The 24,363-nt window shown below is 42.4% G+C and overlaps 2 long non-coding RNA genes across 3 annotated transcripts in view; one reads left to right on the top strand and one right to left on the bottom strand.

Moving 5' to 3' along the window:
- LOC139760225 (uncharacterized) overlaps positions 1-3,819 on the top strand; it is a 56,903-nt gene extending 53,084 nt beyond the window's left edge. The window contains exon 3 of the long non-coding RNA XR_011715281.1: positions 2,075-3,819. This is a non-coding gene — a long non-coding RNA (uncharacterized lncRNA). The remainder of the gene's footprint in view (positions 1-2,074) is intronic.
- The window catches only part of LOC139760087 (uncharacterized), a 267,067-nt gene that overhangs the window by 161,748 nt on the left and 80,956 nt on the right, over positions 1-24,363 (bottom strand). The window lies entirely within an intron of this gene.

The raw sequence follows: 24,363 nt of genomic DNA, 5'->3' as shown, positions 1-24,363 counted from the left end.
GTTGGGCAGAGACATAAGCTCAAGTGCCCCTCCCTTCACCCCGACGCGTGATTGGCTGTAGGACGAAGACACGCTCAAGCGCTGCCTCGTCCTGCGTCGCGATTGGCTGGGGGGCCTAACCTTGGCGCTCAAGCGCTGCCTCACCCCTGGACTGTGATTGGTAGGATTAGAATTGCCTTGTATCGCCCTAATTGGCTAGCTGCTGTAACTGCCCTGGTGAGCAGTTGATTAAGGTCTGGCGAGGTGTCATAGTTAGAGCTCATGTAATGACCAATGAAAATTCATAATCGCCTCCCCGAATCTTGTGTTGTAGTGGATATGAAGTTGAAATTGCTGAATCCAGAGGAATAATGGAAGCTGGGACTTTTTCCTCCTCTTCTTCTTTTTTTTTTCTTCTTCTTCTTCCCAGCCCAAGATGACAATAAACGAATGGGGGGGAGGGGGGAATAATCCTAAATTCTACCCATCCCACTTGCAATTCTCTCTCTCTCTCTCTCTCTCTCTCTCTCTCTCTCTCTCTCTCTCTCTCTCTCTCTCTCTCTCTCTCTCTCTCCCGCGCCCAAAGTTTCTGTAGAAAACAACTCAAGCAAAACAGAAAGTTGCCTAAGAGGAACGCTCGACTTTTAACTTAAGAAAACAAACCGGTCTTCTCTCCAGCTTTTGATTAAAGAGAGAGAGAGAGAGAGAGAGAGAGAGAGAGAGAGAGAGAGAGAGAGAGAGAGAGAGAGAGAGAGAGAGAGAGAGAGAAAAAATTTCGTTTCCGAAAGAGTCGACGGAGAGGGCGTGTGTGGGTGGGGGTAGGGGAGAGTGGAGGGGTGGGGGGGAGGGGCCACAGAAAGTCCTAATGAGATGCGAAAATTTTTACCACTGTCAAATATTTTTCCGGAAAGTGAATCAAACTCTTGAAATTCTATTGCATTTCGCGAGTATTTCCAGCCGGTAAGAAAGTGTGTGACTTCGAATGTGGGGGGTTGCGAGATATTTCGTGTTCGTCTTTGCTGCTGAGAATCTGTCCATTGTAAATGTATATATTTGTGTGTGTGTATATATACGTCATCCTTATACAATGCCATTACTCGCGGAGGAAAAAACCTGCTTCAAAAATACATTTCTGAACGTTAATAAATGGGAAGGTCTGATCTGAATTCGGTCACTTTCTTATGGTGTGTTTCTTTTTATTTGAGCAACATCACAAAATGGATGATCATGTCTAGTTTCAGTGATTCGCAGTTCAAAAGACTTAAAAGCCTCTGTAAGCAATTTATACATTATCTTATCCAACACATAACACGATATAATTTTTGTGTGGTTGAAATAGTTTCTTAGTAAGGATTGCATTAACAGATAAATAAAAGCCTTTTGGCCAATATCCTATCAATCAAAAGATACAACAAAATGGACTCAAAAGAAGAAACAGTAAATAACTTTAAGTGTGCTCTGTAGTCAGTCTCGTAATACTGTATTGCAAATAACAATATCCAAGAATAAATTCTACAGGGAAAGAACACATCTTAACAGCACATCACAAATAAGCTAAGTTTATGTTCACTGGCAATAATTCAAATTTGAAGAAATTATCAATATACAGAAAACAGATTCCCATCAGATCAATACACTGACAAATTGGACACGAAGTCTATTGGTATTTGAGTTTCCATCGCAAGGGGGTGCAGTCACATCTGAAAATGTCATCGTTTAACTGAATATTTCGTGCACAACCATTCCATGAGAAGAACGGGAGGCTCTACAAGGAAGATATGGGAGCAGTTCCGATGATAAATGAACCTTTTTTCGAATTCTGTTCTTCATTTGTTGGCTCCTCCTCAATAGAGCGAACAGTTGGCTTCACGGCTGAGGGTCGAGGTGACACTGAAGCGGTTTCATAAACCTAATGATACCTTCTCCATAATCCTGGATGACACGGGTCGGTTTGCTTTCTCTCTCTCTCTATCGTCCAGTGCTTCGTTAATCTTCGGATACTCTCCTCTTTATCGTGACCACAATTATCATATAATCTATTGATCTCATTGATGTAATATATAAATATATATACAATGTCTATCTTCTCTTCCAGAGATGGCTCCAACGTCAAGACGGAAGAGGCTTCATTTGATCACATACCAGCACACACACACCTGATGTGAAATGGAATCTACAGAATCCTTCTGCTGCTCCTGAAAGAGTAAATACAGCCGCTGGAACCACAACCACTACCACCATCACCTCCGCCAACACCTCTTCTTCTTCTTCTTCTTCTTCAAGAGCCATCACTCTCTTTCCCTCTCTTCCTCTCTCTTTCCCCCCCCAATCACACGGGCCGAAAGATGTCGCTGGTGAAGGACTTAATCAAATCTGGAGTGTTTTCCCTCCTGCTAATCAGAGACGAAGGTTGGGAGCAAGAACCCTAATGTCATTCCCAGACGGTCGACGAAACAAAGCTAACATAAGAAACTTGCACACAAACATGTTTTCGGAATTTCTTGGTTTGATGGCATCTGCTATTCACAAGGTGTGGATCCAAAGAAATGTGGCATGTATGTTTTTTTTTCTTTCTTTCCATGTCCCATCCCGGAGTATGATTCCACTGTGTGTGTGTGGTGTGTGTATGTGTTTTGGATGCAGCCAACAAATGGGTTCCGCTCACGAAGAGCATGAAAAAGAAAGATGAATGTGTATTGTCAGGATATTCATTTCGAAGAATTCGTACTCTTTTGCAGCGGTACGTAAAGGATATCATGTGTTCTTTAGAAGAAGAACAGAATCTTTAAAACACATAAGCCAATCTTACATGCATTTTCGGTATACAAAAATCAGTGTTGGAGACATATGTTAACCGTCTAGAATATTAACATATAAGATGTTAATATGTCTGTATAGACACATCATATATTTCGTAATAACTTATGAGATGCCGAAGGTTTCTATCTAAAACTTAGTATTTTTTCTATAAACAATTTATTCTTTCCAAAAATTTATTTCGTCATAACTGAATTCACAGTGAGGATAATTCATACATAATTTGTGCTATACAGCACACGTTTAGAAGATGTCTACATAAATGAACCAAAGACTAAAGAAAAAAAAAACGTGAAAATGTACATGATGATTTTCAAAATATTTGTTAACGTGCCCAATGTAAGCTAATTCAATAAAATGTATGATTTCTCCCCAAAAATGTCAAATTGGCAATAACTGAGGCAAATGTGTATACGAATATTTATTACGCATTAGATTCCTCAACACTATTATTTTGGTTATAATTCTGACAAATGAGGAACAAATATATTCGCTATATATTTGTTGTTCATGATAAAGAAAAGTAAGAGATTTCATATTCTTGCAATCTGTAATGCTAACATTTTGGGGGTATCTCTCATATTCCCTTCTCCCCCTAATTTACTTCGCACATGTTATGCTAATGTACTCTAATTGTACCAGTACTTAACGTAAAGTTTGATTGTACTTATAAAAACACGGAATGCATTTCGGCAGCACTTAGTACGAAGACACAAACTGTAATCCATATCCACTTTGTATCTCACTTGATGTAGAGTTATAACGAATCTTAAATGTCTTCTTTATGTTATACTAATAAACCAAAAGCCTTTCTTGTTCATCAATTATATCAATATGCTAGAATAGTCATTCAGTTTGAATCAATATACCTGAACTATGCTTAAGATGTCTTAATTCATTAGAAATTCATTATTCAACCTATTTCCATTATCCAACTTGCTATCAGCTGTGTTAATCTGTGATGTATTGATTGCTTCCTCTAGTGAATCTGTACTCAGTTACCTTATTAAACAACGTGTTTTCTATGTGTTTTAATAATGTACATATAACAGTTTTGTTCATGATAACTAGAGGGTGTAAAATGAACACGTGAGGCCGTTGTTCTTTTGTTCTTGACGCTACCTAACAGGACAGAAAAAAAAATAGGCATTCAAATCGAATATAATTGTAATGAAAAATAAAATCCATATTAGACTATATTGCAATACCTCGTCAGTTCAAACCTATAATGGTTAAACCTAACCAATCTGTGACATATTTATCATCTGGTTTTACACGTACAAAACTATGTTATCCTGGTATGTTAATTAAACCTATATTATTATTATACACTAAACTGACTGATTAGCTTTCAGTGATTAACTGCACTGATTAATTAAATGTCTGTGGAATATTGTTTATTATCATGTGTCATATTTGTTAAAAGAGTTTCTGTGTGTGTGTACACACACACACACACACATATATATATATATATATATATATATATATATATATATATATATATATATATATATATATACTGATGGAAAATGATCAACTGTGGGCTATCAAATATATTCTGGAAACGTTATAGTTTGATAAAAAAAAAAAAGGAAATAAACGCTAATGACAAATACGTCCAAAACTAAATACGATAATTGAAACCGAAAAGTGAACGTAACAATTACGTTAAATATACGATGAACGTTTTATATTTATATATATATATATATATATATATTATATATATATATATATATATATATATATATATATATAAACTAAAAGAATTGGGAAAGGAAATGCATTTACATTAACATACGACGCTGAATTCCTCCTATGAATCGCTTCAAGAAGGTCACTTCTTTCCGTGATTTACGAAACAACTTGTGGCTGAGGAACATCTTAGGCGACGAGGATACAGAAGACGAAGCAAGCAAAATGAAAAAACAGTCACGTTGAGGAGGAGGGGTTTTTAAGAAGTGCAGCGAGAGGCATCATCATTACCACAGCGATATATGTCCCACGAGACGCCCGCTTAGGCCGGAGCGTCGCCGACCTAAGGAGAGGGAGGGAATCGGCCGCTCATAACCCCGTCGCTCGGGGGGTAGATTTCCTTATTTCTATCATCTATTTACTTTTATGACCGTGAATGACACCGGGTAAATCTTTGTCTTCGTTTCGTGATGTTGTGGTACGAGGAGTTATTTATATTCTTATCCTTACGACTTGGTCCACTTCAGTACAAATAGAGCATAAATGTGTTTTCACGGTGGTTGTAGATTTTTTTTTCACTGATCACATCACTCAAATGTATCGTGAATAATGTTTTCAAGTTGGAATAAATTGCATTGATGCTAATAATCGTAAATATGGTGTCTCTTCCTTGGTTCAAAAAAGTAATTATTCCCTGTAAAAATAGAATTACATTCAATTCGCATCATCAGTAGTAAGAACTTCTACATGATTCGAAAAAGATAATTATAAAAACGTAAAAAATAATCTTATTACGAAACATATCCGTGTACTAAGCGCAGGTTCGCAAAATATACCGCTAACGATAACCCCCTTCTCCTGAAAAGATCGATAAGATACTATACATTAGTTACATTTTCAGCCACCCTTGATCAGCGTAAAAGTAATCGCATCAAGAAAAAATACACATCATGTGTGATAAAAAATATATAAAGTATAATTATTGGAAACGCGCGTTGGCTCTGTTCCCGCCAGAAATAATATTGGCGCGCGCCCCCGCGTCTCCAGTAGACGATCTTTCCCACTTAAGCGTGTTCTTAGACTTTTCTGTTTTCCTGTAACTTTACAACCTTCACACTTATATACCACGTTCAGTATACAGGTCACGTCTTGTGCATTACATGCAGCGTATGCGCTTGCGAAGGGCGATACAGAATGGAGTAGGCAGGTAGAGCTGTGATACTGCGTGAAGGGGGAAAAAAAAGGAAAGATTATCGTACATTGGCGGTTGGCCGGGGTCGGCTGGCGCGCGCAAGGGCTGCCATTTTGTGGACCCCCTTTTTTCTACCTGGTTTAGGGGCTGTGTTTTACACAGGCGTGCCTACGCGATTTCTCCACGAACGTTCCTCTTAGCCTCAAAACATGAATGAATGTGGCCTTATTTTCATCTTCTGGAGGGGGGAGTGGATCAAAATAACGGGGTCAAACATCATGTTTCTTGCTATGGCGGGTACTTTGAAATCTGTCCCCCATAAAATGTCGGGTTTATTTGTGGCTCTAGGGCGCGTGCGCTTCTACCACGCTCGCGCGCCCCCTCTGTCTTCCCGTTTCCTATGACGGGAGGTAAACAATTGCTTGGCGTGAGATAACAGCGCGTTTCTGCTGTGATATGGTGACACTGCTCTCTACGCATTTCCAAATAAATGAGGAATAATCCAACGTCTTAAAAACCTTCCTCCGGTCGCGAAATCATTACACTCCTCAGGTCTTAATTTTCGATCTCGTGTCGCCCTCACCAACTGGCTGAAATAACGAACTATACGCCAAAGTTCAGGCGTGCATTTTAACACTACAAACCACCCAATGTCACCGGTCTTCAAGACTGGAAACGGAGTGGTGTGTATATATATATATATATATATATATATATATATATATATATATATATATATATATATATATATATATATATATATATGGCGCAAAATCTAAACCACCTCTAGCTTACTCTGGGTTCCCTCGGGAATGAAGATGACGATGGCAGCAGCTAGTAAACACCTACTGATACAGGCCACCAGTGATGACTGTCGTATGTGTGACCTAAGGTCAAATAACAAGTAATAAAGTCTCTTGAAAAATTCCTTAGTAGGCAATATGTTCCCAATATCTATCTATCTATATATATATATATATATATATATATATATATATATATATATATATAAGTGATTTTATATGTATGTGTTTTGTGTATTTCATTGTTTTAAGGTTAAAGGTATTGCTTACACGTCCGATTAATTTCTTAACCTAGCAATAATGAGTGTATACCAATCGCCAAGAGGAAGGAAATACTCAGAATACATCATACACTGGGACATGGTATTTCCGTGATGAGAAAGCTATGCTATGATGTATGCCTTTAAGACATGGATACGAGTACGGTACTCAAACATACAAGGGTACGAAGTTTGTGATTAGAGACGCTACGGCGTTTCGTAGGAAACGATGCTTCATTCATGCACATAATTTACCCATCTGAAAATGTTCGGTGAAAATCATACCATATATTACTAGCAAAAGAAGTAAATCTGATAAAGTATTGAGGGGAAAAATGTATTGCTAGACTACTAAATTCTATTCTATATCTAGGATCATTTCAGTCTCTTAGTTTTTACATTCTTATTCAAACATATATATATATATATATATATATATATATATATATATATATATATATATATATATATATATATAGAGAGAGAGAGAGAGAGAGAGAGAGAGAGAGAGAGAGAGAGAGAGAGAGAGAGAGTTCTATGAAGAAAACATTAACGAGTATCTGAAACTAAAAGGAAAAAAAAAAAATGGTTAGTCCGTACCATTAAATATGAAAAAAAAATAAATCACGAACGAAAACATGCGCGCACGTTGTAACACGCACGTATGACCTCACGTGATACATAACACTTAGTACGTTACTTGTAGCAGGAGGAGCAGCAGCAGTAGCAGAAGCAGCAGGAGGAGCAGCAGCAGCAGCAGTAGCAGAAGCAGGAGGAGGAGGAGCAGGAGCAGCAGTAATAAAGGAGGGTAAGGTAATGGAAGTTGTTAAATCTTGCCCAACAACTCTCGCCAACTGACTTTCTAACTTTTGTTTCCTCGCGAAATGAATGGCTGTTTAATACTTTGATGATATATTATCACAAGAAACTCCATTTGCCGGTCCAAAGTTTAATTTATTAGCGGCACAGGAGTCCGGATGTCGCCCCAAGGACCTGCATCGCCAAGCGAATATAACTTCCTCACTTTTGCCCTCCACGACTACCACCAGCGGCGCCTGTAATACACTGGCCACAGATGAATGTCTAAATGGAAGGTGGGATCGCAAGCGCCTTGCTCAGATCGAGTCAAAATCAGTATCAACTAACGTTCACATTTTCCTACTATTACATCTACTCGTCTTTTTCAATAGATTGTTTTACGAAACCACCGAGGAAGTAAAAAAGAAAAAAAAAAACATATATACTCGCTTGGCTCATTCCTCTGTTCCTTCGTCAAGAAAGCAATACAGGAGGGGAGGATCTCCAGCTCCCTCACGTTTTCTCCACTCGTCGTCGCCTTCTACGACACAAAGGGGATACGTGGGTAGTATTCTTTCTCCCTTATCGCTAATAATACAATCAACATAACAATGGTTTGTATACAAAACTCAAATGTTCATAAGATACTTCATTTTCTCTCTAAAAAATCAATCTACTTTCTCCAGTAATGATGCTTTATACATGTAAGTGCATAAGCGATATATGTATGAGAGAGAAAATCATGCTTCAACCACTCCAATAAGAAACTTTTATATCATATACCACAGCATACCAGAACATACCAGAGGAGGATCTGCTTCTCCAACAATCATACAAAATATATCACATCTCATTTTCTACAAATACTTCTTTTTTTTATAAAAAAAAAAAAAGTGTAACGACGCCATCTGAATGTCACAGAAACAAATTCCTCTTTTAATCATTATACATTGGCAATCGCCACGCCCACACTGAAGCATAACAAAGTATAAGACTTTTACATTTACAAGAATCTGTTAAATGAAAATGAAACATGTACTTGAAAATAAATGAAGGGCGTGATAAACACGAAGCGTGTAAAGAAAATATATACTTTCCTCCATATATATATATATATATATATATATATATATATATATATATATATATATATATATATATATATAACGCCGAAGTATTAAAAGGACACACACACAAACACAATTCTTCAGACCATTTATCATTATTATTATTATAATTATTATTATCATTATTATTATTATCATTATTATTATAATTATCATTATCATTATCATAATTATCATTAATTCGATAAATATGAAAAAAGTTACCAGTAAAACATCGTAAGTGCATGACCAGAAAATCTGTTCAAAATATATATAACGATGCTTTACATTCCAAGGAAAAAAAGTGTTAACCATTGGACATTATTTGCATACACAGTATCAAATAACAGAAACTTACACATAAACATGCTATTTTTCTGTCAAAGTTTACAAGATGGTTGAGAAGTTCAAGGATAAAAAAAAAAATATAACGAAATCAAAAAAAAGGAGGAGGAGGAATAGTTTCCCTAAAATGCTTTCACAGTCTGGGGGGTAAAGTGGGGGGGAAAAAAAAGAAAGGAAAAAAAAAAAACATGGCTTCGAAATCAGTTGGGGATGGTTGCAGGTGTTGTGGCCATGTTTTGCAGAGTGATACCGAAATGTTGACAACTCCCGAAGCGCAAGGTGTGACATCCAACAGTGGGCAAAAAGTGAGGAGGTACGCCCTCCACGCCACTCACAGACTGGTGGTGTGTGGTGTGTGGTGTGTGGTGGTGCCGTGTGGTAGTGATGTGTTGTGGTGATAGTGTGTGGTAGTGGTGTATGGTAGTGGTGTGTGGTGATGTGTGGTGAAGGGTGGTGCTCTTATGGGGATGAGGGCTTCTTCGTCATGGGTTCCCTCCTGCAGAAGGTGTAGCAGAAGGAGGAGGATTGGAATGGCTCTGCAAGCTGGCTGCTGAAGGAGGTGTATATATATATATGTGTGTGTGTGAGGAGGGGGACGTGCGGGTTGAAGAAGGCATAGGAAAAAGGGGATAGAGGTAAGTTCTTCACTGACCCCCCCCCCCCCCCAGTACTCAGGTTAGAGACGAAAGGTTTTAGATGTTCCTGACGGTGGTGTGGGGGGGTGGGGTTGGGGGGGTTATCAGGCGTTTGGGAGTAATGTGGGGGGGAGGGGGGGTAGTAGTGGCTCAGTGTCTTGGGAGTACTGTACAGTACACGTAGGGAGGGCAGTGGCGGACACTTGTACTGGGTGTATAGGAGGGAGGGAGTAGCGTTAGGGACAAGAGTTGGTTGAGCAATGCATAAACTTTTTACTGGGGGAGGGAGGGGGGGGGATAGTTGTGCTGGGGTCTGACAGAGGAAGGGGGGTGGGGGGGGGGAATGCTATTGAGGTACACTGTGGGAATGGGGTGGGGGAGGTAGGCAAATGGGTACGCGTAACTGGGGACTCAATTCTGGGGGGCGTGGGGTGTTGGGGTCAGGACAGGGGTGGGGGGGGCGGAGTTCATAGGGAAGCACAATAGGGGTGATTGGGGTAGGGTGGGGAGGGTAGGGGGCAATGGAGGTATGCAGAAGATGGAGAGAGAGAGAGAGAGAGAGAGAGAGAGAGAGAGAGAGAGAGAGAGAGAGAGAGAGAGAGAGAGGGGGGGGGGGAGGGGCGGACAGAATGTAGGAGACGGATTGGATGAAGAGAGTGGTAAGTGAGTCGTCAGGGCGATACAGAAGCGAAGTGGGACGTTTGGACTTGATCCCAGAGACGACTTGGGGGGACAGAACTGGGGAAAAGGAGTAGAGTATGACAATAACTGAAGCTTGGGGACAGATGGTTTACCTACAGCTGCGAGGCACTGGGAAGGAAAGTAAAGGAAAATAAAATCTTTAGTCACTGGAAACAGAATGGAGGTTGATGTGAGGGAAGATCTCCATTAGAAATGGCAAAACGGACTCTCTGAATGGGCCAGAACTGAGGGAGATGAGAGAGAAGTTTGCAAATTACTGGGACGGGCCGGTGGCAACAGACTGACAAGACACGTTTGAAGATAATAAACAATAATGAATGATAAGTAAAGAAGGAGTTCAATTCTGGGTGACTGTGGTGGTGCTGAAGCAGTCAAATGAAATACCCAATAAAGGTTTGACAGGAGAAGCAAGGTTGAGGCAGTGGCAGAGGGACTAAGGGTAAGTCATGGGTAAAATGAATTGGAATTAATCTAAGGCAAACGAATAGTTAAAAGTACTTGGGGATCGGAACAATGGATGGATGAAGTAGGGATAGAGGACTCGTCGATGGACTGAGGTTACAAGATAGGTACGGGGAAGAGGTGATGGACAGACAGAGAGACTCGGATTGAAGAAGAAGGATTGAGATGTTGAGGACAAGGGGATGAAGAAAACGGTCTGAGGTTGAGGGGGAATGCTGAAGGTCTGGACTTCGATGTCAGAAGCAGAACACAAAAGGTCGCCAAAGAGTCAGACAGGTGGTCGGGGCGACGGAGGGGAACCAAATGGTTAAGGCTGGGATAGAGGGAATGATCGAGGTGGCTCGGGAGGGAGGGAGGGAGGGGAGGAGGATGAGGGATGGAAAGGACACTTCCTTTCCATCCCTCATCCTGCCCTGGGGTGAGAGTGTGATGACAAAAGGAGCTGGGGACGTGGGAAGCATCGGGCTGGCGGAGAGACGACGTCAGGTGGTGGGTATGAGACGGTGTCCCCAGGCTGGTAGTGGGGACAGCTAACTGGGGGTGAGGGGGAAGGCAGGTAACTGGGAGAGGGGAGAGAGTAGGATGCTTACTGGGGTGAGGGGGAAGGCATATAACTGGGAGAGGGGAGAGAGTAGGATGCTTACTGGGGTGAGGAAGATGCAGGTGGTAAGGGCAGAGAGGAAAAGATAAGTTCGCTGGAATAAGGAGGAAGAAGGGAAGGAAAAGAGGGAAGGAGGGAGGAAGGGGAACTGGATGACTGAGGCTAGGAAGTGAGGAGTGAGGGGTGATGACATTTGGAGCTGCTGGGGAAGGATCCTGCAGGAGGCTGGGGATGTCTGGGGGAAGCAGACATCTTCAGAGGCTCGGGTCTGGGGCGGCCATCTGGCGGCATGGCCCAGGCTCTTAAGTGGATGGAGCTATAAACGGACAAGCTGATGGTACGTACGTAGGTGTAATGGAAGAACTACGATGAAAGATAAATGACGAAAGATCTGTGATAAATGAAATACGATGAAAGAATTGCGATGAATGATGAATCATGAAAGAACAGATAAACGTTAGATTTTGTAAGAATATGAAAAAATAATGAATATGGTATACATTCTTCTCATCGGAGTAACAGAAAGGCAGAGGACAACTTATAAAGAAAAGAGCGAGAAAAGTAAATATAAGTAGATATTCACAAGTAAAAAGTAATACCGTGTGATGGGATAAATACACTGAACAAAACATAAAGATGGTAAGTGATGGGAATAACTTAACACTGGAAAGAAAGCAGACTACAAGTTTAGACAAGGAATTGGTAAATGATGATAACTAAGGAAATAAAGTGAGGAACAGAGATGAAGATATTAATCTAGACATGACAATATGTAAAGCAGGTTTGAGACATAAAACGAAAGAAAGACAACCTCAAACATAAAGTAATAAAGTAATACAGTAAGAAAGAAGATTCTTATGTTGAGAATATGGAAAATTTCAGAAAACACAGAAGAGAAATAGAAATCAAGAAAGTTCAAATGAAACGAAGACAAAAGCAGAGACAAGGAGAAGTGAGCGAAAAGAGGGAAAAACTGGAGAAGTGAGCGAAAAGAGGGAAAAACTGGAGAAATGAGCGAAAAGAGGGAAAACTGGAGAAGTGAGCGATAAGAGGGAAAACTGGATAAGTGAGCGAAAGGATGGAAAACCTAGAGGAAAAGTTTTGAAATTGATAAAAGATCACAGAAGAGTAGAGGTGAATGGCGAATTTGGGGGAGAGGTATTGGGGCTGGGGTGAGTGTGGAGATGAGAAATGGAGAGTGAGGAAATGAGATGCGAAATATCTTAGAGAGAAGAGGTAGGTCGTTATACATATGAGAGAGAGAGAGAGAGAGAGAGAGAGAGAGAGAGAGAGAGAGAGAGAGAGAGAGAGAGAGAGAGAGAGAGAGAGAGAGACTCTCTCTCTCTCTCTACCTTTGAAGGAAGATGACCGGCCAATCCATCAGTAAGAGAGGACTTTGTTGGAGCTAAGGTGGGATGAGATGGGTTTAAGCCCACACTAATGACAACATGATAGATAGGGAAAGGAACGCCGGTGTTATTTTACCTCCTGTTGGACTCGAATCTGATGTTCCACCGTTGTCTGTCAGGTGGTGAGGTGGTGACTGGAACAGAGGAAGAGGAGGCAACACAAGGATAACAGTACGATGGATATGGAAAGGCTGTTGAAAAGAATGATACGTACATCAAGTACAATATCCCCACGTTATGTGGATGTAAATACATTCAGTGTTTTGTCTTCTGTTTCAACGCACTGCGTTCCATGAAGGAGCTCTACACACACACACACACACACAAACACACACACACACACACACACACACACACACACACACACACACACACACACACACACACACATACACACACACGTTACAAAAGCTACAAAATACCCTTTGAATGTTTTCCTCTGCGGTGAACGCTACGCGCTATCCCCTACTCAAAAACATTTGCTTCCTTCCTCAAAATGTTTATACTACCTTATCTTACTGCTCTTCTTTACCTATTCATCCTATTTCCATCTCTTGTAGGTTCACTTCATAATCTGTTGATTTGAACACTATCTTTTCTCTCAACTTGCGTACCGATATATGTATCACTCTACACACTACCGTCTGTCGAGGGTCTGTCATGTTTCATCACCCCGTCCTACCATGTGTGCTGGTCAATAAAGCCATCAGAACAGCTCAACACGTTAGTCTGTGGTTTCCTTATCCTTCGTGGCGTAAATACAACACAACTCGTACGCTGTATATGTTTTTCCGAGATCCGTTTCCGATGGGGTTCAGTTCGACTTTCCGGGTCGTTTTCGATGGTTTCTGGGGGGGGAGTGTCACTTTTTCTTTCCTCGGACCGTTTTCGATGGCTTCTGGGGGTTTTCGGTTCGACTATATGGGCCTTACAGGCAATTTCTCACGAGCCTGGCGAACTCTCGTCAAATACTTTGCCGGGATTCTCCGAATGATGCGATCTGCCTTGCCATTAAATGAATCGGCCGCCACCCGATGCCATTTATCCCAGATTCAAAACTGATGTTCCATTCTTCGAACATCCCCCTCCCCCTCCTCCAAACTCTGATTCGGGCCAAGAGGAAGGGGGGAAGAGAAGGAATGCGGAAGAGACTGGAAGAAGAAGAAGAAGAAGAATGAGAGGAGGAGGAGGAGGAAGGAGGAGGAGGAGGAAGGAAGAGGAAGGAGGAGGAGGAAGAAGAAGAAGAAGAAGAGGAAGAGGAAGGAAAAAGATGAAGGAGAAGAAGAGTTCAATGAAAGAGAAAACTACTGCCTTAAGCCTCTATCAGTCACCAGACGATTATTTCCCGTTCGCAGATCCTCCTTCACTCGGTAGAGAAGGAATGAAAAAAGATCCTAAACTTCCTCTCAGGATGCCTCCTGGGCAAGCTGCTAGCGTGGCGAGGGCTGCTGGAGGAAATACTCCACTGACCACCACCCACCACACGCATGGTCGACAGTGTGCAACGACACAAAAAAGCCAGATTGGAAGCAGCAAATGAAGGCGAGATTCTAAGAGACCTTGCGGAACGCATTGACAGCACGTCGCCCCCTGTATATCACATCGTTCTATCCCATGCACACATAGTCTAGACAGGGCTTGTAGTGCGTCTGTTACTGTCTAATAGTAAAATACACCGGAGTTACTAGTGCTTGGTAATGTGTGGAGGTGTGTTATGGAATGGTCATGCAGGCTAGAAGTGTGAGGTATGTACTGTGAGGATGAAACGCAAGCTAGGTGTATGAGTAAGATAAGTACGATGGAAGTGTGAGGTAACAGTGTTGCTAGCAAGCACCTTACCATAAAAATAAGGGCTACAAATGTAGTGTGGAAGGAAGAACAAACTACATACACAGGGTAAAGTAGTGTGAGGTAGAAGTATGCACTGAAAAGTGAGGGCTAACAGGATGATGTGAAAGTACGAAGTGTGTGTGTGTCTCAGCATTCTGAGAGTAGAGGGTTATGGGCCAACAGTGTAGTGGGAAGGGGGTTGGAAGTATGATCTGATAACCTGTAGGGGTTACAGTGCAAGGGGAAAGTGTGGTGGAGTGGTAGAAGGGGCGAGTAATGTGAAATGGAAGTGAAGGGTGATGGTAGTGGTGTCAGCGAGTTATATGAGATGCAAGTTTGGGCAGCAGACAGTGTACGTTGATAGAGTGATGTGTGTGTGCGTGTGTGTGTGTGTGTGTGTGTGTGTGTGTGTGTGTGTGTGTGTGTGTGTCTGTGTGCTCCTGAACAGAGGTGTTCAGAGCAGAGCCGAGTTAATGGAATGGGCCTGTAAGTTGTTGCCGAGAGTATTACAGAGCAGATAACCTACTGACACTAACACAAAAGGAAACTTTGTCTTTTCCCGAACAAAGTCGACATTCCTCCACCATCACCACCATCAACATCGACGAAAAGAATCTCAGTTCGTCCCTGTATTTTACAGGCAAGGTCCGTACCCGCGCGCCCTCCGTACCTGGAGAACAGAATGATACAGTCCGCTACTGTATTCCTGAATAATCATCGTTCCGTGCGGTCGTGCCAACGCAAATCCTCCCTTTCTCATTCCTTCTTCATCCGGTAAAGTAATCATCCTTTAAGGAGAGGGACCAGCATTCTCCAGGAACGCAACGCACCTATATTACACACAGCGCTCCGATGATTTTTCAGCGAGCCGAGGTTCCAGACCCAACATTAAGCAAGGCGGAGGTGCTTCACTTAGCTGCCGCGGGAGAGACAAATATACCCTTGATTTCCCTCGGGTGTTGGTGTTTTCGGGAGGGGGAGGGAGGGGATAGATAGAGGGAGGGAGGGAGAGGGGAGGAGGAGGCGCTGCCCGGAAACCTCGCCAGACCTCGTCCGAATTCTGAAAACAGCACTCAAGTTAATTTGAAAACAACCAACCAATCAAAGAACGAACGAACTCTCTCAGACACACACACACCGATGCTGCCGACATCGCCAGATTAAAGTGCCAGGTGACTGTAGGGAAAGAAAACATGAGGTGTTGGAAAAGGGTTGTGAGGTGGGAGGGAATTACAATCTTTAAGTGAATAGACATTTAATCTTTTTTTTTTTTTAATATTACTTTAATGCAACAAAGGTGGGAGGTCGAAGGGTCGGGGTCCTTGTTCCAAAGCTAAATGGGGTTTGTGCAGAGAGCATAGGAAGAGGGAATAATGAGGTGGAATAAATTGGTTCAAGGAAAAGGAAAAGAGCGAGTCAGGAAGGACAGACAACGGGAAACATACTGTGTGTGTGTGTGTGTGTGTGTGTGTGTGTGTGTGTGTGTGTGTGTGTGTGTGTAGGAAGACAGAAGTGAATGATGAATATAGTGTGTAACCTGTAAGAACAACACAGCAAAGTGATATAAACAATGAAAGAGAGAGAGAGAGAGAGAGAGAGAGAGAGAGAGAGAGAGAGAGAGAGAGAGAGAGAGAGAGAGAGAGAGAGAGAGAGAGAGAGAGAGAGAGAGAGAATTACAGGTAAGTACATGGGAAAGACAGACAACAGAGGACCCCTTGGCCCATGTTTAAGTTATCTGTTTTGAACTTAAATCTATTAAATTCCTAATCTAAGTGGATGAGGTGAAGATTGGAGAGAGAGAGAGAGAGAGAGAGAGAGAGAGAGAGAGAGAGAGAGAGAGAGAGAGAGAGAGGAATGGTTAAGAACAAGAAAAAACGAAAGAAAGAGAGAGAAGGAAGTACGAATTAAACAGAACAGTGTCCTCATTGTGCATTTTTAAAGTTACACTGAAAAGGGGAGATAAATACACCAGAAGGGAGAGGAAAAGGAAAACGTTGAGTGGAAGGAGAAAAGAATATGGAATATAGAAAACGCTATGAATTAGCCTTAACTTTACAAGGTATATGGCAAACACACAAAACACATACACATGCACCTCCACACACACGCGCGCACACACACACACACACACACACACACACATATACATATATATATATATATATATAGGCAGTGGGTAGTGGGCAACTATCAACCAGGGAGGTACTACCCGCCTGAGTTAGTCACGGCGGCGCAAAGACAGCACTGCAGCTGCTTTCAAGTTCCCATCCCAGGCCCAAGTTACTCTTTGCCTTATAGACACATGGGTTGATGGCAATCAGTCCACAAACACACACACTAACGCCATCATACAAATAACACTCGACAACACCTAACTCACACGACTCTAACCTGAGCTTCGAGTTTCCCTGGGGATAGTGAAGATAAGGGCGTAGTGATGATGTAGCTTAGTGAAGGGTGTAGGAAGGATGACCTATTTTTTTTACCTGACCCACGTAATGATCCAGACTAGGTTCAAGGCCGGCCCACATAGTGCCCACGAGGGAAATTTTGAATTACAAAAGGTGTGCTGAAATTATCAGCGTTCAGGGGAGTTAGTTATTCTACACTCACTCCTTCCAAAGCAAGAGTGAAATCAAAAGCGGATTCCATCTTATTAACTCTCCTGTCTTCACCTCTGTTTAACCATTCCTTGTCGTCATCTGTTGTTCTGTAGCTGCCTTCTCTCCGTTCAACAGGTATTGGCTCAACCACTGCTCTCGTGAGCTTTATGCGCGTCGTAGCAACTGGCGCTTACACCCGTGGCAGGCGGCTGGGTGCTGCTTCCTGTAGTTTATATGTAGAGACCAGTCATCCGAGGGTTGATCTTTATGTCATATTCCGTCCTCGAACAGAGAAGCTGTGGAATTCCGTCTTTTTTCATCCTTCCTTCTTCCCATAACATCTCCAACTTTAAGACCAAATCTAGAAACACCAGAGGAGTTTAAGACCAAATCTAGAAACACCAGAGGAGTTTATATATATTTCCTTAACATCTTTCTCATGTTCTCTCATTTACTCATTCATCCCAGAAGATTAAAAATGAACCATATGCTTTTGTCCCGCTCCACGTCGGCCACTATAAAAAGAAAACGGAATCTTAAATGATCTCCTCAACCGAAGGAAAACGAAAACGGATTATGGAAAACGAGAAACTCACTATAAAGAGGAGAAAAAAACATGTGGAAAAGAAAAGAAAAATTACGCAGAAGGGATAATGTGTGCTGGGAATATTTTGCGGTGTTCGTAAACTGCTTCCTGCATGCAGACGATCCCAGAAAAAGATGGCCGCATCCCATTCATGTGGGATAAAAGACACATTTGAAAACCTAAAACCTTTTGAAGCTGAAGTTAAAGCTGTTTATCAAAGCAAAGATTACGTATAATGTGTATTGCACTGAACAGATTCAAAGAAATTTATGTAAATGAGATATACCGGTCTGGCTGAGTCTTTAGGTGAGGACCAGGTCATATATGAAAAGCACATGCTCCATACTCATTAAACCTAAAGGATATTCTAGGATTTAATTTGCAAGCGTATATGTATATGTATTTTTTTTTTTCCTTTGGTAAAAATGAGGAATATTTGAAGATAATCTTCATTTCTCATAAATTTCAAATAGTGGCTCTAGGTATGATACCTGCTACCAATATCATTAACTGGAATGCCTCATCAGAGATAATTATAAATATGAATTAATTAGCCTCCAGTGTGTCAGATACAGAAACATCCGTTTTAGCATAAAAATATTCAATTTTTTGTTTTCTTAAAAGACGTTAAGACATGCAGTGAGAATCTGAGCCCGCTTACAAACACGAAACTTAAAAAGATCAGCAGAATTCTTTCAAAAAAAAAAAAATCTGCTGTATGTGAAGCAGAAGAGATTCTTTTGGTTATAGAAAAATAATGTGAAGGTGTGATATTTATAAGTCAAATGCCAGAATTCTCAACTAAGGCCAAGACTTCAAATGAAACTAAAAAGGATAAAATATCAAAAATAAAATAAAAAAAATAAATGTAAATGAAAAGATAACAGCAAAGGCAACGTAAAGACATTACTGACCTGCTAAGAAATGACCAGTTTAGTTTAGTCATGATGCGACACAATACAAGACCAACGGCTGTCATACGATAAACTTAGACGGTTCCAGGAAGTCTTCTCAATACTCTTTAAGTCTGGAAGGTTGGCTTTCCAGTTATTGGGTTTTATTACGAACAGGAGTCAATAAAAGCAAATAGGAAGAAAGGGAAATTAAAAAATACATGAAGGTAAGGGAAGTGTGGACCAGATTGCTTTTTGTAAAGTACCTGTGTGTGAGAAATTGTACAATAATCACACACACACACACAACTAACGAGGATTTCATTACCGCAATTGTTTCTCTCTATAACCTCCGCCCTAATGCATTACCTTCCGTCACTGGTCAACAGGTTCTGATCAAAAATATAAAAGCTTTTGGGCCGTCGTCATCTTCCCGGTCAATTTCTAATCCATTTGCATCAAGGAAACAAAGAGACGATTACAAACTCTTCAGTTCTAAAACATATATAAAGTTTATCAAACATTCTACAGGCCACGTGTGGTGTTACTGCTCACCTCTGCAAAGGCAACAGAAAACTCTTCACCGCAGTTACTGGCAAAAGGACTTTAAAGAGCGTTGTTTACCCAACCCTCATGTTTCCCCGTGGACAAGCTGTTGGCTCTCGCATGTAAAACGGCGAGCCTATCCGACAACGTGCAGATGTGAACGGCGCTACTCAGCAGCAAGACGTACCATCAAGAAAAATGTCCAGCGACACAGGCAGGAACTGGTAATGGTTAGAAATGCAGGTCGGGCACACGGGCACCGCACGGGTAGAAAAGTCCTCAGTCGAGGTTTTCTTCAATTTGCAATCTGATTCCACTTGTCGCCTCACCGCAGCATCCTCTCCCTTTCTCTACGGGGGAGGTGGGGAACCCTAGGCCACTCTCCGATATCTGCTACTAGGCAACGGGAGAAAGACTGGCCCGTGAAGATATGCTGAGATCACAAAGCTTTGGGCAATGATGGATCTCGCTGGGTCGTTATATGATTCGTTGGGTTGTCGGTCATTTTGGGCTTTGAACCTAACAACTGCCAGGGTCATCAAGACCGTCATGGTCTCATAACCATCACCCGGAAAGTCTTCATCACTTTCTTCAGGTGTTACAGGTGGTAATAAACACCTGGTTTTGGCAGCCGTCTCTCCTTACTTCGTGTCACATGTACTAACCATGTCATATATATATATATATATATATATATATATATATATATATATATATATATATATATATATAATGTATATGTACCTTCATATATGTGCAACTATATAAACCCCTATATACAAGACTGGACTCCCATGTACACACAGGAGTGAACAGCACCACGTGCACGTCAAAACCTCTTCGCGTACAGCAGAATGTGTGTGTGTGTGTGTGTGTGTGTGTGTGTGTGTGTGTGTGTGTTTGTGTGCGCGCACAAAGCCATAACGGGTCCCGTATGCACACACGGAGCTAACGAATATCCTTTACGGAGGCAGCCACGTCGGCAGAGAGGGAGGGACATAAACAAAATTATCGCACTGTTTACGACCCGGGGTCAACACGGCACACTAACAGGGAGAAGGTATAACAAGGTAGTTGTGTCATCTCCACAAATCCCCCGACACTTATACAACACTATATATGATATAGCTTGAAGGTAGCTGCTACCCCTACATGAAATGCTATATGCATATAATACGTTCCAAAGGTCCTTATTACTGTTTATATAACGCTACTATAATAACTACGTTATCAGCACAAAACGAAGACACCTTTCTTCTTGTGTCCGTATAAAGACGCCATTGGGTCAGTGACAGATTAGATCATTATCCCATGAATTTGGTAAAAGAAAACGTAATTCACCCCCCTCCCCCCTCCCCCGACAATGGTCGTGTGTTTTGAGACAATCGTGGCGAAGTAAATTTTGGACTCGTGTCACTTCTTAAGTCAGCGAGAAGCGAACAGATAACCTTTCCTTGGGAGCTACATCACTTCCTATCGTCACGGTGGCACCTGCCTCCTTTCTGTAACTAAATGCCATAATGAAGAAGTGTCTTTCACATATAAACCCAAGACCTCTTATCTATGGGTCCCTTACAGCCTAGAGGCCGTCTCCACCACACACAGGAGCAGGGAAATGATGGTTTTTCCTTTAAAGCAGGATGAACCTCAAAGTACTTCACTCCTTTCCGTTCACCGATGATGATAATACAACCTCACCTCACAGGTGACTTTCACAACTCGTTTTCTATCGACGCGCAAGGCGGGATCCGGTAACACCCGAAGAAGAACTCACACCGGCAATCAAAATCCAGTCCCGCTGGCCAATATCAGTTCCAGGAACGTGTCTTGGGCAATTTAATGGACCTCCTGGTTCTTCGTATTAGGATCAGATCTCCAATAATGCCAATATGTATTATGAGTGTTGTGAGGTTATGGCTGTGTCGTTCGGGAGCACCTCGCTGGTGTTGTTAACAGTGACTGCGGGTCCTAAAGGGAGGTGGGAGGGAGGGGGGTGTTAAGGATGTGAGGTGCTTGAGGATGTTCCAGTAGTACTGTGATTTGGCTGCTTGTTCAGGCGTGGGTTAGGTGACTGCTTCAGTAGCCAAGTGTGGGCTGGGTGACTGCTTCAGTAGCCAGGTGTGGGCTGGATGACTGCTACATGTGGCCAGCCAGGTTTGGGCTGGGTGACTGCTAGCACACTGCTAGTAACCAGGTGTGTAAGGCCTCAGTGACTGTAAGCAGCCAGGTGTGGGCTGGACGATAGTGAGTAGCCAGGTGTAAGGCTGGGTGACTGCTAGATCACAAATAGTAGCCAGATGTGGCTTTAGTGACCGCCAGCAGCCAGGTGTGGGCTGAAACACCACTTGTAGCCAGGTGTGAAGAGAATAACGTACGAAGGAAGAGAATTCTACGGCTTCGATCATCCATGAGAGAAAATATAAATGGCATCATAATGGCCAATCTTCGTATGGCTGGTCTCCACATAGAAACTATGGGAAGCAATCATCCGTTGTATGCAATGCGTCATGGACGCGGTGTATATGGTGGACAAGAGTGTATTTGTAATGTGTAATGAGCATATTCCAGTTGTCATTTTCCTTTTGGCAGACGCACTACGAGCGACTGTGTCTGTTCGTCAGTGTGTCTGTCTACATCCTAAGGCACGACACTTACACACGCACATGATCAGAAAATGATATAAAAATAAATGTATTAACAACATGCGATATAATGGAAGGGTAATTTAGTAGTGTTAATGAAAGTTACGTCTTACTTTTTTGATACACACACACACACACACACACACACACACACGAGGGCATGAAAGCCGCACTCAACGTCCAGCACCACACGCGCGTGCATGGATGGGGACGAACGACGGGGACGCGCGCACTGTGCCAAAGCTTTTGTGTCCGGTGTGATTTTCACTGTGGATTTCAAACTACAGTCAGTTTCTGTATCTTTGGAATGGTTCCTTTTGTTACATGTGAGTACGAGGTGGTGAGGGTTTCCATGCTGTGTGTATATCTGTGTTGTGAATGTGTCCTGTGTATTCCCCAGGAGGGTCCTGTACGTGCGTTCTCTGACCGTGCGTTTGTTGGAGCTGTGCTTGCCCGCCTCCTTTGACAGTGTGTTTGCTGGAGCTGTATTTACCTCTGTTCTTTGAGAGTGTATCTCAGAGCTGTACTTGCCCACGTCCTTTGACTGTGTCTTTGCTGGAGCTGTGTTGAACTCTGTTCTTCGACCTTGTTTGTTGGAGATGTACTTGCCTGTGTCATTTCACTGTGTGTTTTTGTTGGCGGTGCTGTGGTGATCTGTCTTTTCCCTTCGTTTGTTGGATCTGGTTATACGTGTGTTTTCGACTGCGTTTGTCGGGGGGTATATTTTCCTTGACCTCCTTCGACTCTGTCTTTGTTGAGCTACATTTGCCTTCGTCTTTCGCCTCTGCGTTTGCTGGAGATGTTGAGCTTCAGTCGTATTCACTACGCGTTTTTGGGAGAGCCATGTACACGTTTCTGTACAACAATCTGTGTGTGTGTGTGTGTGTGTGTGTGTGTGTGTGTCTTCATATCACACGAATACGTACAGGGGAGGCATTTGGGGGGAGGAGGAGGAGGAGGAGGGAGAGGTTGGGTTGCACATGTCCGCACCCACAGCACAACCTTACATGGGAGGCGATAATTAAACGCTGTGTGCGTGATGTCAGCAACACTAACGGAGCCCAAAGATACGTGTGTCAGCCCCAATGCTACCGCAGTGGCCGCTGCCGTCAGCGGCTTGTCAGCGAGTATCAGCGACTCCAACAATTAAAATCCGCCTTTGTCATGTGGGATTAGAGTTTTCTGCTCGTCCAAACAGAAACGGATAATGTGTGCTTTCAGCGGCACACAATAAAGAGTGAGCCGACTCTTTCATGATATTAAACTTTCTCGTTGGCGTATTTTTTTCTCCTACGCATGGGTATGTGTGCGTATATGTGTGTGTGTGTGTGTGTGTGTGTGTGTGTGTGTGTGTGTGTGTGTGTGTAATGGCTATTTGTGTGTTACGGGGAGAGAGTTTTGCACTCACCCTAGCCAGTCATTAAACCTTGCATATATGTACCTAGTCTTTATTCCCATGTGTGTTCACACACACACACACACACACACACACACACACACACACACACACAAAGTAGCCTAAGCCAGACACTTAGATTTATCGACCAGCCCCTACGTTGTAATTACGCCTGGGTTGGTTGTGGGCCAACTGCCGGGCCCAGGGTTCGAACCCTTGTGAGCTTAACTTCGCGGGCGTGTCCGTACTGACTTGTGATCAGCAACCACTACATCACTGAGGCCCGTGTGTGTGTGTGTGTGTGTGTGTGTGTGTGTGTGTGTGTGTGTGTGTGTAAGATGTGGTTCTCACAGTGAAAAAGGAGGTACTCTCATATCTTCACTAACAACAGAGAGTAGTTGACCCTCGTTAACGTACACGTTGACAGTAAGAGCTCAGCAGGCATGCGTCAGAGGTTCTGATCAACCGGCACAGCCTCAGAAGAAGTGGTGAACGCTGGCGGTGCTTGCGATTCCATTGCAGAAACCCTCGAGAACACCGTAAGCTGGCGATCAATTATACTGAACGACCACTGCAAGCGAACGTGGTTGGTGTCACGGGGGAGGGGGCGATATATGAAGCCAAAGTAGACAAAAGAGTAGCGTTACTGAGGAAGACTTCTGCTGTCGAACACCTACACAGACACTTGAAGAACCACGTACACATTAGTTGAAATACGGAAACACACACAACCAGTTTTCTTGAGCTACTGTATACATGGCTCGTAAGAAATGATATGCAAAGTTTCATACCAGTATTACATATTAATGAGCTCTGGATTGATTCAGTTTTCGCATCCTTAGAAGGTATAGGGGTACATAAAAGGGGCCGAAAGGAAGAAAGAGAAACTATAAGAATAAAGAGCAAGACGAAAGATAAGTACTGAATGAAAGGTAAAAAGAAGACAGGGATATAAGCGATAAGTACGAATGGCCTGAAGAAGCAGGGATCTTAAAGGTATGAATGGGATATAAGTGATGAGGGCATGAGAAGCGAAAGGAGAAGAAGAAGGAAATACATT

This window comes from Panulirus ornatus, chromosome 35 (assembly GCF_036320965.1).
Source record: "Panulirus ornatus isolate Po-2019 chromosome 35, ASM3632096v1, whole genome shotgun sequence".
NCBI lineage: Eukaryota > Metazoa > Arthropoda > Malacostraca > Decapoda > Palinuridae > Panulirus > Panulirus ornatus.
The sequence above is the reverse complement of the archived record's forward strand: the minus strand, read 5'-3'. Positions and strand labels throughout refer to the sequence as shown.